The following is a 16,068-nucleotide window of genomic DNA, read 5'->3' as shown; positions in this document are numbered from 1 at the left end:
GTTGAACCACTCTTGCATGTCTGATATAAACCCCATTTGATTGTGGTGTATACTTCTTTTAATAAGCCCTTGGATTCAATTTATAGGTATTGTGTTGACAATTTTTCATTTATATTCACTGGGGAGATTGACTGTAATTTTCCTTTCTTGTAGTATCTTTATCTTTAGTATTAGAATGATGTTAGCTTCATAAAATGAATTAGGTAGTGTGCCTTGTTGCTCAAATTTTTGGAACAGTTTGAGCAGGATTGGTGTTAGTTCTTCTTGGAATATTTGGGAAAATTCCCCTGTGAAGCCATCTGTCCCTGGGCTTTTCTTTGTAGGAATATTGTTGAAGACTGATTGAATCTCTTTACTTGTGCTTGGTTTGTGTAGGTCTTCTATTTCTTCTTAAGTCGGTGTAGGTTGTTTGTGTGTTTCCAGGAATTTGTCCATTTCATCTAGGTTGTTTAGTTTGTTGGCATATAGTTATTCATAGCAGCCTCTTATGATTTTTTTTAAATTTCATCATTTCTGATTCTGATCATTTGTATCCTCTATTTTAGTTTGTCAGCCTAGCTGAGGGTCCATCAATTTTATTGATTTTTTTCAAAGAACCAACTTTTATTTATTTATTTTTATTGATTCTATTATTTTTTGTTCTCTAATTCATTTAATTCTACTTTAATCTTTATTATTTCTCTTCTTCTATTTGCTTTGGCATTAGTTTGTTGTTCTTTCTCTAGTTCCTCCAGATGAGCAGTTAAGTCCTTGATTTTTGCTATTTCTTCTTTTTTAATATGTCACTTAGGGCAAAAAATTTCTCTCTCAGCATTGCCTTTGCCACATCCTATAAGTTCTGATGTGTTGTAGTCTCATCTTCATTTGTCTCCAGATAATTACTGATTTCTCTTGCAGTTACTTCTTTGACCCACTGATTATTTAAGAGTGTGTTATTTGATCTCCATGTATTTGTGAAAGTTCTGGTTGTTTGGTGGTTACTGATTTTCAACTCGTTCTGTTGTGGTCAGGGAAGGAGCTTTGAATAATTTCAATCTTTTAAAATTTATAAAGACCCGAGCCTCGTTCTGGTCCCTGCAGCTGGCGGCCGAGCTATGCGTGTCTCCTCCATTGCCGCCATATTGTCTGTGTGAGGAGAGGGGAGAGAGGCCATGGCCACTGCAGTTTCCACCAAAGGAAATGATGTGGTTGACATGGTTGAGATCTATTCATTGGTTAACAGATGGGAGAGCCAGAGTTGAAGAAACACGTCTGAAACAAGGTCTTACCCCCAACTGCTTCTGAACTCAGTGACTGCCATATCTCCAAACATCCAGTTCAGCTTTGTCTGCCAGCCTGTCTGACATGTTGAGACCTGTGCCAAGCAGGGCCGGAGTTTACACAGATGTTAATATGCATTGACCCTGGGAGCCCTGGGATTATGAATCACATGTGGTGGAGTGGGGAAATTAAGATGACTACCAACTGGTTGGAAAATTAGGCCAGGGTAAATACAGTGAAGTATTTGAAGCCATCAACATCACAAATAGTAAAAAAGTTATAATTAAAATTCTGAAGCCAGTAAAGAAGAAAGAAAATCAAGAGTGAAATAAAGATTTTGGAGAACCCTTGCCTTGGTATTTGAGCACATAAACAACACAGATTTCAAGCAATTATACCAGATGTTAACAGACTATGATATTCGATTTTACATGCATGAGATTCTGAAGACTCTGGATTAATGTCACAGCATGGGAATTGGGCACAGATATGCGAAGCCCCACAATGTCATGATTGATCATGAGCGCAAAAAGCAACGGCTAATAGACTAGAGTCCGGCTGAGTTTTATCATCCTGGCCAAGAATATAATGTCTGAGTTGCTTCCCAATACTTCAAAGGTCCTGAGCTACTTGTAGATTATCAGATGTATGATTATAGTCTGGATATGTGGAGCTTGGGTTGTATGCTGGCAAGCATGATCTTCCAGAAGGAGCCATTTTTCTGTGGACATGACAATTATGATCAGTTGGCGAGGATAGCAAGGCTCTGGGGAAAGAGGATGTATATGAATTTATCAACAGATAGAACATTGAATTAGATCCATGTTTCAATGATATCTTGGGCAGATACTCCCGGAAGTAATGAGAACGCTTTGTTCACTGTGAAAACCAGCACTTTGTCAGCCCTGAGGCCTTGGATTTTCTGAACAAGCTGCTATGATACGACCACCAGTTGCAGCTCACTGCAAGAGAGGCTATGGAGCATGCCTACTTTCTACACAGTTGTAAAGGACGAGGCTCAGATGGGCTCAACGAGCATGCCAGGGGACAGTACGCCTGTTAGCAGCGCCAATGTGATGTCAGGAATTTCTTCAGTGCCAACCCCATCATCCCTTGGACCTCTGGCAGGCTCACCAGTGATTGCTACTGTCAGCCCCTTTAGGATGCCTGTTCCAGCTGCCACTGGCGCTCAGCAGTAATACCTCCTCTGTCTCTTGATGCCTGAGCAGAGGTGGGGGAGCCCACCTCTCTCCTTGATGAAGCTTGCACCTGGCAGGGAGGGGTGAAACACTTCAAAAGCACCATGTTTGAACCATTGCTTAGGATTTATAGTAGTTCAGTAATAAAATATGATATAGATTCATACATATATATATGTATATAAATAGGCAGATTTTGTTTTCTTCTTTTTAAACTTGAACTTTTCATAACTCAGGGAATTCCCTGATATTTACCTGCAGGTGGAATATTTCATGGACAAATTTTTCTTCCCCTTCCAAATTCAATTCCTCATTACTGAAGAACAAAGATGAGCCAGCCTCAATCCCGGCTGCTGAGTTTGGGTAAAGATTTCTTCCCATTTCCACCATGGATTCCCCACTAGCCCTACTTTGGGGAGGTTGTATCTCATGCTTTTCTCCAGAGATTACCAAAATGTAGCTTCTCAAAGGAGGTGGAAAGGAAGGAAGGAAGGAAAGGATGAAGAGAGGATCTAACCTATAAGAGCAGTATATTGCTAATCACGTACATGCTTATATTGCTTTACCCCAAATGTGTTTCAATTGGGTTATCCTGGTAAATCCTGTGGAAACATGTTTAGTTACATTAAGATGTTGAAAATTTACCCAGTGAAGATTGGTCCTAAAAACTTCTGTTCAATATGAATCATGCCTTATTGACCTAACCCTAAATCCAGCTTACTTATAATTTTAATTTCAAAGTTTAGTTTAAGATTTTAATACCTCCTATCCCAGGCTCCTTACCTTGTCCTTACCCTTTTATCTCTTGACACACCATGCTTTATAGATGGTAGAAGGGAAGGCTAAACCTTATTCAGTTTTCTTTGACTTGGCCATTTTGAATTCAGTTAGTTACTCGGCATATGCTTTTGCTTTTATTAAAATAAACAACATTGTCTGTATAGGTTTCATGCCAGCAAGTCTTTAAGAGTTAATGGGAGATATGTCCATACTGAGTTTCAGTTTAAGATTTCTACTTTCTTTCCTCCTACCTTCCCCTTCCTTCACATGGCATCCTGTGAGGTCCTGCCCCCTCTGTCATGTAAATGTGATCTGAGAGGGAGGAACAGAGCCACTATCTCCACTGAAATGGAAACATAGATGTGTCATTGTGGGAAAACTAAACTCTCTTGCTGCCACCTCTTGCTGTGCATATATATATATATATATTATATATATATAATACTTTGTCCTTCATATGTGAAAGATCCAGTGTTGGAATTCTTCGATGTAAATAAATGGTTGGTTTTATTTATCAAAAAGAAAATTTATAAATACCTGTTCTGTGCCCCCAGTATATGCTTTATCCTGGAGAATGTTCCATGAACACTAGAGAAGAATGTCTATCTTGGCGTTTTAGGGTATAACAATCTATATATTCTGGTTAGGGCCAATTCATTTACTGCATTGTTTAGGTTATTTCCTTGTTGATCCTCTGTCTGGTTGTTCTATCAATAGAGGAGAGTGGTGTATTGAAGTCTCCTACTATATTGTTGAAACATGTATTGCTCCCTTCAGTTTTGCCAATGTTTTCCTCACGTGCTTTGGAGATCCTTGACTGGAAATCTAAACATTTATGAGTGTCATTTCTTCTTGATGAATTGCCCCTTTTATTAATATGTAGTGTCTTTCCTTATCTCTTATGACATCTTTGCATTTAAATGCTGTTTTGTCTGATATTAGCATAGCTACTTCTGCTTTCTTTTGGTTGTAGCTTGCATAGAATATCTTTTTGCTTCCTTTCACTTTCAATCTATTTGTATCCTTGGGTCTAAGATGAGTCTCTTGTAAACAGCATATAGATGGATCGTATTTCTTAATCCATTCTGACAATCTGTATCTTTTAATTGGTGAGTTTAGTCCATCAAATTTCAAAGTTACTACTTTAAAGGCAGTTCTTAAATCTACCATCTTATTCATTAGTTTTATTTATCAGATCTATATATTTTCCCCCTTATTCTCTTTTTATCCTTTAAGTTACATTTATTAATGTTCTTTGATTCTGTGCCCTGCAGACCTCTCTGTCGTTTTTTTTTTTTTCAGCTGACAGAACTTCCTTTAGTATATCTTTCTAGGAAGATCTCTTGTTAGCAAATTCTCTCAGCATTTGTTTGTCTGTGAAAATTTAATCTCTCCCTCATTTTGAAGGACAACTTTTCCAGATAAAGAATTCTTAGCTGGAAATTTTTCTTTTTCAGAATCTTAAATTTATCATACCACTACCTTCTCACCTTCGTGGTGCCTGTTGAGTATTCCAAACTCAGCCTTATGTGGCTTCCCTTGTATGTGGTGAATCACTTTTCTCTTGCTGCTTTCAGGACTTTCTTCTTCCCTTCAGCATTTGACAATTTGATTGGTATGTGTCTTGAAGTTGGTCTTTTGAATTTATTCTATGTGTAGTTCATTTGGCTTCTTTGATTTGCATATTTATGTCTTTTATGAGGGTTAGGAAGTTTTCCCCAATTATCTCCTTAGATAAGCTTCCTAACCCTTTACTATTCTCTTATCTTTCTGGGACACTAATGATTCTTATAATTGTATGCTTCATGTTGTTCATCATTTTCCTGAGATTCAATTTAATTTTTTCCATCTTCTGCGCCATTTGTTCTTTTGTGTGGTCCAATTCAGTTGTCTTGCCCTCTAGTTTGCTTATTCTTTCTTCTACCTCTTCAAATCTGCTGTTGTATGCCCCTAGTATATTTTTAATTTGATCTACAGTATCTTTCATTTCCATAAGATCTGCTATTTTTCTATTTATTCTTTCAAATTCTTCTTTATGCTCTTCTAGTGTCTTTTTGATGTTCTTTATGTCTTTAGCCTACCCACTGAACTTATTTAGATTTGTCTGAACATTTTTGAATAGTTGTTTCAAATTCTGTGTCTCTTCTGGTGTTTTATTTTTGTCACTTAGCTGGGCAATATTTTCTTGCATTTTCAGGTGTTTTGTGATTTTCTGCTGACTTCATGGCATTTGATTATCTTGATAAGGTTATTATTATTTTTTTAATTTATTTTTTATCAAACCAAAACAACATACAAACATGAACATTCTTAACATACAAATATTCCGTGCATTGTGTACAAGCAATGGCTCACAATTTTATCACATAGTAGTATGTTCATCATCATGATCATTTTTTAGAACATAAGCATCACTCCAGAAAAAGAGGTAAAAAGAAAAAAGAAAAAACTCATACACACCATACCCCTTACCCCTCCCTTTCAATGACCTCTAGTATTTCCATCTACTCAATATATTTTAGCCTCTGTTCCCCCTATTTTTCTTCTATGCCCCTTACCACTTCCTTTCATTGTTCACTAGTATTTCAATATATGCAATTTATTTTAACATTTGTCCCCTTATTATTCATTTATTTTTAATCCATATTTTTTACTCATTTGTTAATATCATAGATAAAAGGAGCATCAGACACAAGGTCTTCACACTCACATAGTCACATTGCAAAAGTTGTATCATTATACATTCATCTTCAAGAAACATGGCTACTGAAACATAGCTCTCCAGTTTCAGGCACTTCACTCTAGCTTCTCTAATACACCTTAAACTACAAAAGGGATATCTATAAAATGCCAAAGAATACCCTCCAGGATAACCTCTCAGCTCTGTTTGAAATCTCTTAGCCACTGACTATTTTGTCTCATTTCTCTCTTTCCCATTTCAGTTGAGAAGGTTTTCTCAATTCTTTGATGTTGAGTGCCAGCTCATTCTAGGATTTCTTTCCCACATTGTCAGGGAAGTTTACACCCCTGGGAATCATGTCTCACATAGAGAGAGAAAGGGTGGTAAGTTTGCTTGCCATGTTGGCTGAGAGAGAGAGGCCACATCTGATCAACAAAAGAGGTTCTCTAAGGGTGACACTTAGGACTAATTTTAAGTAGGTAAGTCTTTCATGAGAGTTGGGAAATTTTTAGTGATAATTTCCTCCATTAGTTTTTCTCCTCCTTTTCCCTTCTCTTCTACTTCTTGGACACCCTTGTGGGTGTCATGTTCTTCATATTGTCATTCAATTCTCTGAGTCCCTGCTCATATTTTTCCATTCTTTTCCCTATATTTTATTTTGCTTGTTGTATTTCAGATGTCCTGTCCTCCAGTTCACTAATCCTATGTTTTGCTTCTTGAAATCTAACATTGTAGGTTTCCATTGTTTTTTCACATCTCTTCTACTGTGCCTTTCATTCCCAAAAGTTCTGTGATTTGTTTTTCAGATTTTCAATTTCTTCTTTTTGTTCATTCCTTGCCTTCTTTTTATCCTCCCTCAATTCATTGATTTGGTTTTTGATGAGATTTTCAATGTCTGTTTGAATATCCTGAATTAATTGTTTCAAATCCTGCATCTCATTTGAATTGTTTGTTTGTTCCTTTGGGCCATATCTTCAATTTTCCTACTATGATTTGTTATTTTTTGCTGGCATCTAGGCATTTAATTTCCTTAATTAGTTTATTGTGGAGATAATTTTCACTCTCTTACATAGGATTTTCTTGCTGGATGAATTTGTTGTCTATCTGTTCTTTGACATTCAGTCCAGCTTGTTCTAGATCAGAATTTTTCAGTTCTTGTTTTCTTGTTTCATGCCCTACCTGTAACTGTATAGTGCCTTTTTAAATTTTTTCCTTAGGAGGGTCTACTTAGGTATTATAGACCCAGTCAGATTTTCCCAGACCAGACTGGCCTCCTCTCAGGAGGAAAGAGTCACCTGCATCAGTTTTCCCTGAGGGTGAGACCCAGCAGGTTGAAAGGTTTTCCTATGAAGCCTTTAGACTCTTTGTTTTTCTTATCTTGCCCAGTATGTGGCACTTGTCTGCCTGCAGGTCCCACCAGCTAAAGTGATGTGGTAGTTTTAACATCAGAGACTTTCCCTGATGAGGATGTTGTTGACACAGAGGAGAGGTCTTAGACTGGCTTTAATCACTTCAGTTTTCCAGAACATGGAGTCTGAATTCCTTGAGAGAGGGATTCCACCTGAGCTGGGCCCCACCTGTCTCCTAGGGGAGGCAGAGCCTCCAGGGAATTACCTCCTTTCACCTGACCAGCCTCTTAGTCTCTCAAACAAGCTTAATTCCTCCCTTGCCTGGGGCAGTTGGATCCTGAGAAGACTTGCAATTATATCCAAAGAGCAGTCAAACCATAAAAACACAGCCGCAGAAAAGAAAAAAAAATCCTTTTCGGTGTAGGACCCCTGTTCCTCGGGTTTGCCAGTCAAACCCGAGTTATATTGATACATACCAATTAAGTTGGTATGTTGCTTTATGTATCTCCAGATCGTTTGTGCCCCCTCCTTTCCTTCAGCGCCCAGACCCTTTCAAATATTTTATGCTGTCTGATCCAAAAAAATCTCTTTTTTTCTTTTTTTTTCATTTTCCATCAGCCCTTCCCCATCTGCACCAGGGCAAAGACCAGCAACCTCTGCTTTTACCCGAGGTTCAGCTAAGCTGGGGGTCTATTTTCTGTAGTCAGAATTTGTTAAGTAACTCCACGATTGAAGCTCAGTTGAGCTCATCCCTTGTTGTTAGTAAAGTCTCTTTCCTTTCTCCTCTGAGAACCAGCCTGTGGTAGAGGGGTGCTAGCTTCTGCAGCTTGGGGGACTCACAGTTCTGGGTGGGATCGCAGCTGACCCAGCTTTCCAGACTGGTATACACTGTATGTCTGGTCACTGATGTGGCCCCAGCAGTTGTTCTGTACTCTTCCTGCCTATTTACTAGATGCTCTGGAGGTAAATTAAATTCCACACTTCACTAGGCCACTGTTCTAGTTTGTTAGCTGCCAGAACGCAACACACCAGAGACAGATTGGCTTTTAATAAAAGGGGATTTATTTCATTAGTTCTTCAGAGGAAAGGCAGCTAACTTTCATCTGAGGTTCTTTCTTACATGGGAAGGCTCAGGGTAATCTCTGCTGGACTTCTTCCCAGACACCTGGGTTCCAACAACTTTCCCCACGATGATTCCTGGGCTGAGCTGCGAGTGCTGAGATGAGGTATACTGAGCTGCTTGAGCTGTGCTACGTTGCGCTCTCTCATTTAAGCACCAGCCAATTAAGTCAAACGTCATTCATTGCAGCAGGCACACCCCCTAGCCGACTGCAGATGTAATCAGCAACAGATGAGGTTCACATACCATTGGCTCATGTCCACAGCAACAAAACTAGGTACCTTCACCTGGCCAAGTTGACAACTGAATCTAACTATCACAGCCGCCATCTTGGACCCAACAATCCTCACAACAATCTTTGAAGTACATATATTATTATACTTATTTGACAGTTGTGAAAACAGGCACAAGAGAGGTTAAGTAACTTGCCTAAGATTATATTGCAAGTGAGTGGTCCTTGCTAAGGTTATTTTGAAAGTTCATTTCCTTCACTCATCTAAGATTTTGTAATTGCTTGGATTTGCATTGAAAGTCCCTTTTTGCCCTTGGTTTGTCAGTAATCCCTGCCAAACGAAGGTTGGGCCATCGTGCAGGAGGTGCACCTCTGTGGAATATCTGTTAGAAGCTAAGCAGAAAGGCCATCCACCAGACTGCACTTTCCACATCTTCCCAGCAAATGGGGCTCTCAGGCCAATTCTTCTCCCTCAGGCCCACCTCTCCCTGACTGTGTGAGCCATCTGGGCCAGGACCCCACCAGGTGCAGGTCCAGTCAAGGCCACAGGTGTCGGTGCATGCTGAAAGTACCAACTCCATGGGTCGGGGGTGGGCAGTGTACACCTTGGTGGATAATCTGCTTGTGGGCATGATGAGTCTGGTGGTCACCAGTTTCCTACATGGAATGACCTTGTGCTGTGGGATTGAGTATTTCAACTAGGCCAGCAGTGTCTGCAGTGTGGTGTGGCTCACTCCTTCATCCCTACCTCTCTGCCTCTGCACTCTGTGAGCACTCTGGGTCTCTTCAGAGAAAGAATAGAGTTAGCAGGACCCAGGGATCTCTTTCACTGGCCAATTGTCAGATCAGCTGTGCTTTGTGTCTCTGCTCTTCCTGAAGGGAGGGTCCCCAGTCTCTCTGCCAAAACCAGGCACCCACAGCAGCCTGCCTGGGGAGTGGCGGGGGTAGGCAGGCTGTGGGGTGGGAATGTGGGTGCACACCACTCCTTTGGCACCTGCTCCAGCATGCACATTGCAGCCTGCCCAGTTGCAGTTATGACTGAGTAAACTTACCCTGTCCTCTCAATCATAATTTCTCTGCTTTTTCATCCAGGTCCTCCCCATATAATGAAGAACTCCCCCTCTGGTCACTCATACCCTGGAACCATTGTGTCAGTCATTTTTTTTGTCACTTCTCTAGTTGTTCCAAGATGTAGGGATAAACTCAATGTATCATATTCTGCCATTCTAACTGTTGCTTTTAAAATTTAACATAATTCAAGTAATTAATTATGGAGGTTAGATGCCCTACCAGAAACTAGAAATAAAGATAAAATATTGTCCCTAACCTTAAAACCTCAAAATCCTAAAGATTTATGCATGGAGAAAAGTGTAAAAATACTAGTATGTCCTAGGCACAAATGGTCAGCTGGGCTGTACAGTGGGTCAGTGAAGTCTTCTTTAAGCATTGAGGTGAGCCTTAACAATGCTTCCCCAACATTGCTGGACATACACACCACCTACCGATCTTGTTACAATGTAGATTCAGGTTCAGTGGATCTAGGGTGAGCCCCAAGACTATGCATTTCTAACAAGTTCATCAGGATATCAAGATTGGGTCTGCAGACCATACATTGAGTCATAAGTAAAAAGAAGTGGTTCTCAGCCCCACAGCACAGTAGAATCAATCGGAGAACTTTAAAAAAATTAGGGACACCCAATCCCCACTTCTGAGCTAGTCTTATTTCATTGGCCCCATGAGGGGTCTGGGCATCCTTAGTTTATAAAGCTCTTCAGGTGGCTCTAATGTGCAGCCAGCATTGACACATCTGTCTTAAAGGATGAGCTGGAATTTACAGAAGCATCTGGCAGAAGTATCATTGCAGAAGGAAGAGCAACATGTGGATAAAGCATGGATGTGTGGATGAAAATATTGTATTCAGGGAACTAATTGTGAGCAGTTCAGTTTGATGTTATGCCTATAGCATAGGATAGCGGCGATGGTGAGCGATGAGATTGGGCAGGTAAGGCAAGGCCAAATCGTAGTGGACATTTTGTGACAAGTTAAGACTCTACCTTTCTTCAGTGAGCAAGGGTGCAGGGGGATCATTTTAAATGAGGGAGTGACATGCTCAACATTTTTCTTTAGCAGGTGATTTTCTTCATCTGTATCTAAAAAGAGAAGTTCTCAATCCTAGCTGTATATTAGTATAACTGTGGAACTTTAAAAAAAATACCATTGCCCAGGCCTCCTATCAGGCCAACCAAATTAAGCTCTGTAGGACTAAGGTACAGACATGGTTGCTATGGCTTCAAACTTCCCCAGGTGGTTTTAGTATGCAGCTAGGGCTGGGAACTGCTAATTTACATAAGACTTGTTGAGCTAAAATCCCAGCTGCAATTCTTTTAAGGTGGTGTTTCTCCAGCTTTTGTAGTGCAGGACGATCACCTGGACGTTTTATTGAAATGTCATAGCCCCAGTCCCCAGATGTAGAAAGTCTGATTCGCTGGGTCTTGGATAGACTTAGGGATACTGCTTGTTAACTAGATGCCCTTCAGGGGATTCTGATGTCCCTAGGTGGTCTGGAAACCCACTTTGAGGGATGCAGACTTCAAAACTACTTAACTGGGCAGAGAAACTGCACATCGTCACGACATTCTGATTACTATACCATGTTTGCCCATTGATTGTAAGAAGCTATTTATCATAGGACAACGTGAGTGATAGCCTGCAAAGGGCTCAAAAAAGCTATACACATCTATGGAGAAACAATTCAAGGCCAATTGAAACATCACCTATTGAATGCTAGATAAAATGGTGAAGTACCAGTTAGTAAAAACATCTGATTCCAGGAGTCTTTGGGATTTCCTCCTCCCGTTTTGATCATTTGTGAGTTCTCTTCTTATTGTATTAATTAGTCCTGATATTGGAGGAGTTTTGCATTTAGATTGTACCTATCAGTGACTTTTAAGTAAAAAAGAGGCATTAAGATGCTTAAACGTAATCAGTGTCTTATATTTCCTCTGGCCCTAGTACTCTATTTCGTGTGTATGTCAAAAATAAGCGTAGTATAGTAACTTTCATCAAGTGTACCTGAATCCATTTAGCTGATACTTATTTTATAATATGATATTTTGTATCATATTTCAACTCTGAAATAGATATATACATTAGCAGGAAATTGAACATTTCTTTTTATGCGCTTTCTTGTCTCGATTCACACTTTCAGGGGGATGCTGATCAATTATCCCATACCCAGATGTTAACAGGATGGAGTGACAATGCATTTTTCACATCCCCATGTTAACTACGGTAAAAAAGCTTTCAAAGTCATGCAATAACCTTCTTTGCTGCTTACTGCATGGCAAGGTTATTGGTATTTGATGTGTCAGGCAAGAGGAAAATTCTTTCCAAGCATGGACAGAAATTGACTTCACTTAAGTGTAAAATTATGAAGGATGTAATTTTGCACTCAAACTTCTATTACAATAATTCTTTCAATTAGCATGCCCTGTTTCTTGTTTACTTGGGCTCTTAAATCTGACAGTTTTCTCTTTCTATAAGTGAATAAATAGAATTTTGCCTAAATACAGCTTGGAAAGAAAAGAGAAGTGGCAGTTTTATTACTCCCGAGCTCCTCCTGGAGCAGATGTAGAAAGATCTGATAACTTTGAAACCTGACAACTTTGATGGGTGAGTATCTGGTGATGCAACCCACCCCCTTTGTCTCCTGTGGTCAGGATACCAAAGATTCTGGGTTTGGGGACTAGGTGCAGTCTGAGAATCCATACCAGGTCTTATGCTCCTGGGTAGGCCCAAGATAATTTAGAAATTGAGATATCTAGGTAGACTATTCAACCATACTTTAGGATTAAAACGGAATCCAAACGAGCAATTTCTGAGTGACCTGGTCTTCTTAGAGGGTTTTCTGAAAATTTTATAAAGATGATGATGGAGCCCAAACCCTCTCTTAATAGGAATGTTGAACGAATTATGAATGTTGAATGGGGAGCAGGGAATGACTCAATAGGGGACATATTGTTTGTCTTCAAGGGTTTGGAACAAGGCCAATACTATATATGTGACACAGGTAGCACCCTGGCTCTCCAGATTATGACAATGTCCCTACACCTTGCAAGTACCTGCCACAGAGTTGGCTGTCAAAGTTGTTCAAAGAATAAATGAGGGGGAGAAGAATGAACCTATGTTCACTGTGGCCTAACCTGGGGCACCAGAAGTCAATGGGAAGGGAAATTGTTATGCATTGAGTTGTGTCTACCAAAAACAAATGTTCAAGGCCTAACCCATAGCCCCATAATGTGAACATATTTGTAAATAGGAACTTCGAAGGTATTATTAGTTAAGATGAGTCTGAACTGGATTGATCCAGCATGGCTGTGGTCCTATAAGAAGAGGAAATTTGGATACAGGGAAGAAGAGACAGAGAGACAGAGAGATGGTCCTGTGTGGAGACAGATTGAGTTATGCCACCATAAGCCAAGGCATGCCATGGAGATGCCAGTTACCCACCAGAAGCTAGGGCAGAGAGGCAGGGGATGGATTCTCAGAGGAAGCATGATCTACCCACATCTTGCTGTTAGAATTCTAACCTCCAAGATGGTCAGATAATAAATTCCTCTTGTTGAAGTCAATGAGTCAATGTCATGTGCCAGACACTCTGCTAAGTGTGTCTCGATTAGCTCCCCACAACACTTTTGAAAAGGTTTGAACATCCCGGAGCCTGGAGAGTTCATTTGCTTGCACTTTGGGTGACCATGAGCAAATCTAACTCTTGTCCGCATGGGCAGCGAAAGGGAATGAATGTAAAGCTCTGAGCACACTGCCTGGCACACAAGGAGGACATAAGCTGCAGGAGCTGATTTCTACTATCCCTAAATGGGCCTGGTCTCAGGGTCTGAGGAGCAGGGTTGCCATTCAGCCCCTTTCTCTGGAGATCAACCCAACTGTGACATCAGTATTCTGGCATTTGGCTTCAAACAATATAGTTCTGTAAAAGAATTCGTTTAAAGGAAGAGGAAAGATTTTTACCTTTTTTTTTTTCCTTTTCTAATGGGAGCTCGCTGTCTAAGTAGTAAAATGCTATTAAATTTTGAACTAATAAGACCATAGGAAACATATCTTCCCAGTGGGGGTTTCCAGCAAAAGTTCCAGCAAGTCTCCAGCAGACTCAGTGACCTTTTGTAGGACTCCCGGCAACCCATGGAGTGCTTGGTAGATACTTACGCTGCCACATTTGTCCAATTGTTGCCACTCAGTGAATAATGAAGAAAAACAAATAAATTATTTAAATATTATCAATAGAGCAAAAAACACTGTGTATTTTTGTGAATACCACATCTTTGTCTGCAGTAAGCACTTTCTCAAGCAACAACTGATGCTACCAGAAAAGCACGTGCGTGTTTTTCTGTATGTGTATCTGATTCTCTGGCTCAAAGGTATTACTCTGCAGCCTGAGACTTTTGTTGGTCTGTAAGTGTTGGCCTGAGGGTGTATTGGGCCCACAATCCAACTAATCTCCTTTTGTTTCTGTTAGCACTTTCTCATCCAGCCTCAACAGGTTTCATTTTGTGAGTAATTCCCCAAAGGATATGATTATGGTTCGCTGTTATTTTCTTGTCACACAGGCAGAAGCCTGCAAAGGGTTAGTGAGTATCTTAATAGATTCACCTCTATGCATGAGGTTTTTGGTTTTGCAGTTCCGAAGAGCAGATCTCGCTATTTTCTAAGAAAGAATGATACTAATTGAACTCATAACAAAATGATATCCAAACCAGATGATTTATTTCCATGAGAGCTCACTCTGCCTCATTGGACAGGATAGTCGTTTTCTTGTTTCACTAGGCCAATTTACACACGATAGGGGTTTTGTGACTCTAACGATAAAGTTATCACAACAGAATGATATTTACAAGGAATGGCATCAAACAATAATAGCTAACATTTATGAGTTTTTACCATGTATTAGACACTCTTTAAGAGGCGTTACTCCTTATCCACATCTGTGGTCCTGCGTGCTATGCAGTGTCCTAAATGCCTTTCCCTATTAACTTATTTAATTATCCATGAGGTAAGTATTATTATCATCACCCCCATTTTACAGATGAGAAAACAAGCCCAGAGAGATGAAATAATTTGCCTGGAGCCACTCAGCTGTAAACAGCAAGAACTGGGTTTTGGATGCAGGCAATAACCCCCATTCTGTACGCACTGCAGTCCACTGCTCTTAGGAATGTGTCTAATACACTCTCACACGCCTGCCTTCCAGATGACTAACAGGAACTCTGAAAATGTTGCCTTTCATACTCATTTTCTGAATTTTCAAGCTGCTGATCCCACAGGATTGACGCTTGGGTTCTTAGACTACATCAACCCCATAGATAGGTTGTTGTCAAGGTCACATGTGTCTGATCTCGACTGTCATGTGCTGACTTTCTTAGCCTTTCTAGCAGGGTGGCTCACGTTGTATCACCTACAGATAGAGTCAAAAATGCTAGGAAAAAGTGCACACAACAAAACACTGAATTAAAATTCACAAGGGAAGAGACAGAATGAGGAAAATGGAATGAATAAAATGATAATGTTTCTCATAATATATAGTACTGGACTTCACTAATATGATCTTTCAGTGCAGCTCTTTTACTGCTTAATTTTTTCAGGGCACCATGCCCAGCACCAAACAGCCAGTAAGAAGCAGCAATTGGTATTTGAGAACTAGCTAAGAGGCAGAAAAAGAAATGGAGGTACAAACCATATGTAAGCCAAAGAGACAGCTTGCAATTACTCCTTCACTTCTCTGAGTACAAATTGCAAATCCCAATGGAGTAGGCACTTGCAATGACTGAATTCTCTCAATACCAATTGACTGAATGTACTCCCTTTGCTCTCCAATGCACATTAAAATAAATTTATTTAAACATAACAACATACAAACACAAACATTCTTACCATATGATCATTCCATTCCTGGTATATAATCAATAACTCACAATATCATCACATAGTTGTACATTCATCACCACAATCACCTCTCAAAACATTTGCATCAATTCAGAAAAAGAAATAAAAAGAAATAAGAAAAAAATTCATACATACCATACCCCTCCCCCTCTCCCTCACTGATCACCAACATTTCAATCTACTAAATTTATTTCAACATTTGTTCCTCTATTATTTATTTACTTATTTTTAATCCATATGTTTTACTCATCTGTCGAGAAGGTAGATAAAAGGAGTATCAGACACAAGATTTTCACAATCACACAGTCACATTGTGAAAGCTATATCATTATACAATCATCTTTAAGAAACATGGCTACTGGAACACAGCTCTACATTTCCAGGCACTTCCCTCCAGATACTCCATTATACCTTAACTAAAAACGCGATATCTATACAATGTGTAAGAATAACCTCCAGGATAACCTCTTGACTCTGTTTGGAATCTCTCA

General features: G+C 39.8%; 1 pseudogene; it reads left to right on the top strand.

Annotated features, from left to right (window-relative positions):
• The first annotated feature begins 1,344 nt into the window (after nt 1-1,344).
• On the top strand, nt 1,345-2,459 carry LOC143676508 (casein kinase II subunit alpha-like; annotated as a pseudogene).
• The last annotated feature ends 13,609 nt before the right edge of the window (nt 2,460-16,068 follow it).

The sequence above is a fragment of the Tamandua tetradactyla genome, chromosome 3, assembly GCF_023851605.1.
Source record: "Tamandua tetradactyla isolate mTamTet1 chromosome 3, mTamTet1.pri, whole genome shotgun sequence".
Lineage (NCBI taxonomy): Eukaryota > Metazoa > Chordata > Mammalia > Pilosa > Myrmecophagidae > Tamandua > Tamandua tetradactyla.
This window is presented reverse-complemented; position numbering and strand designations above follow the sequence as displayed.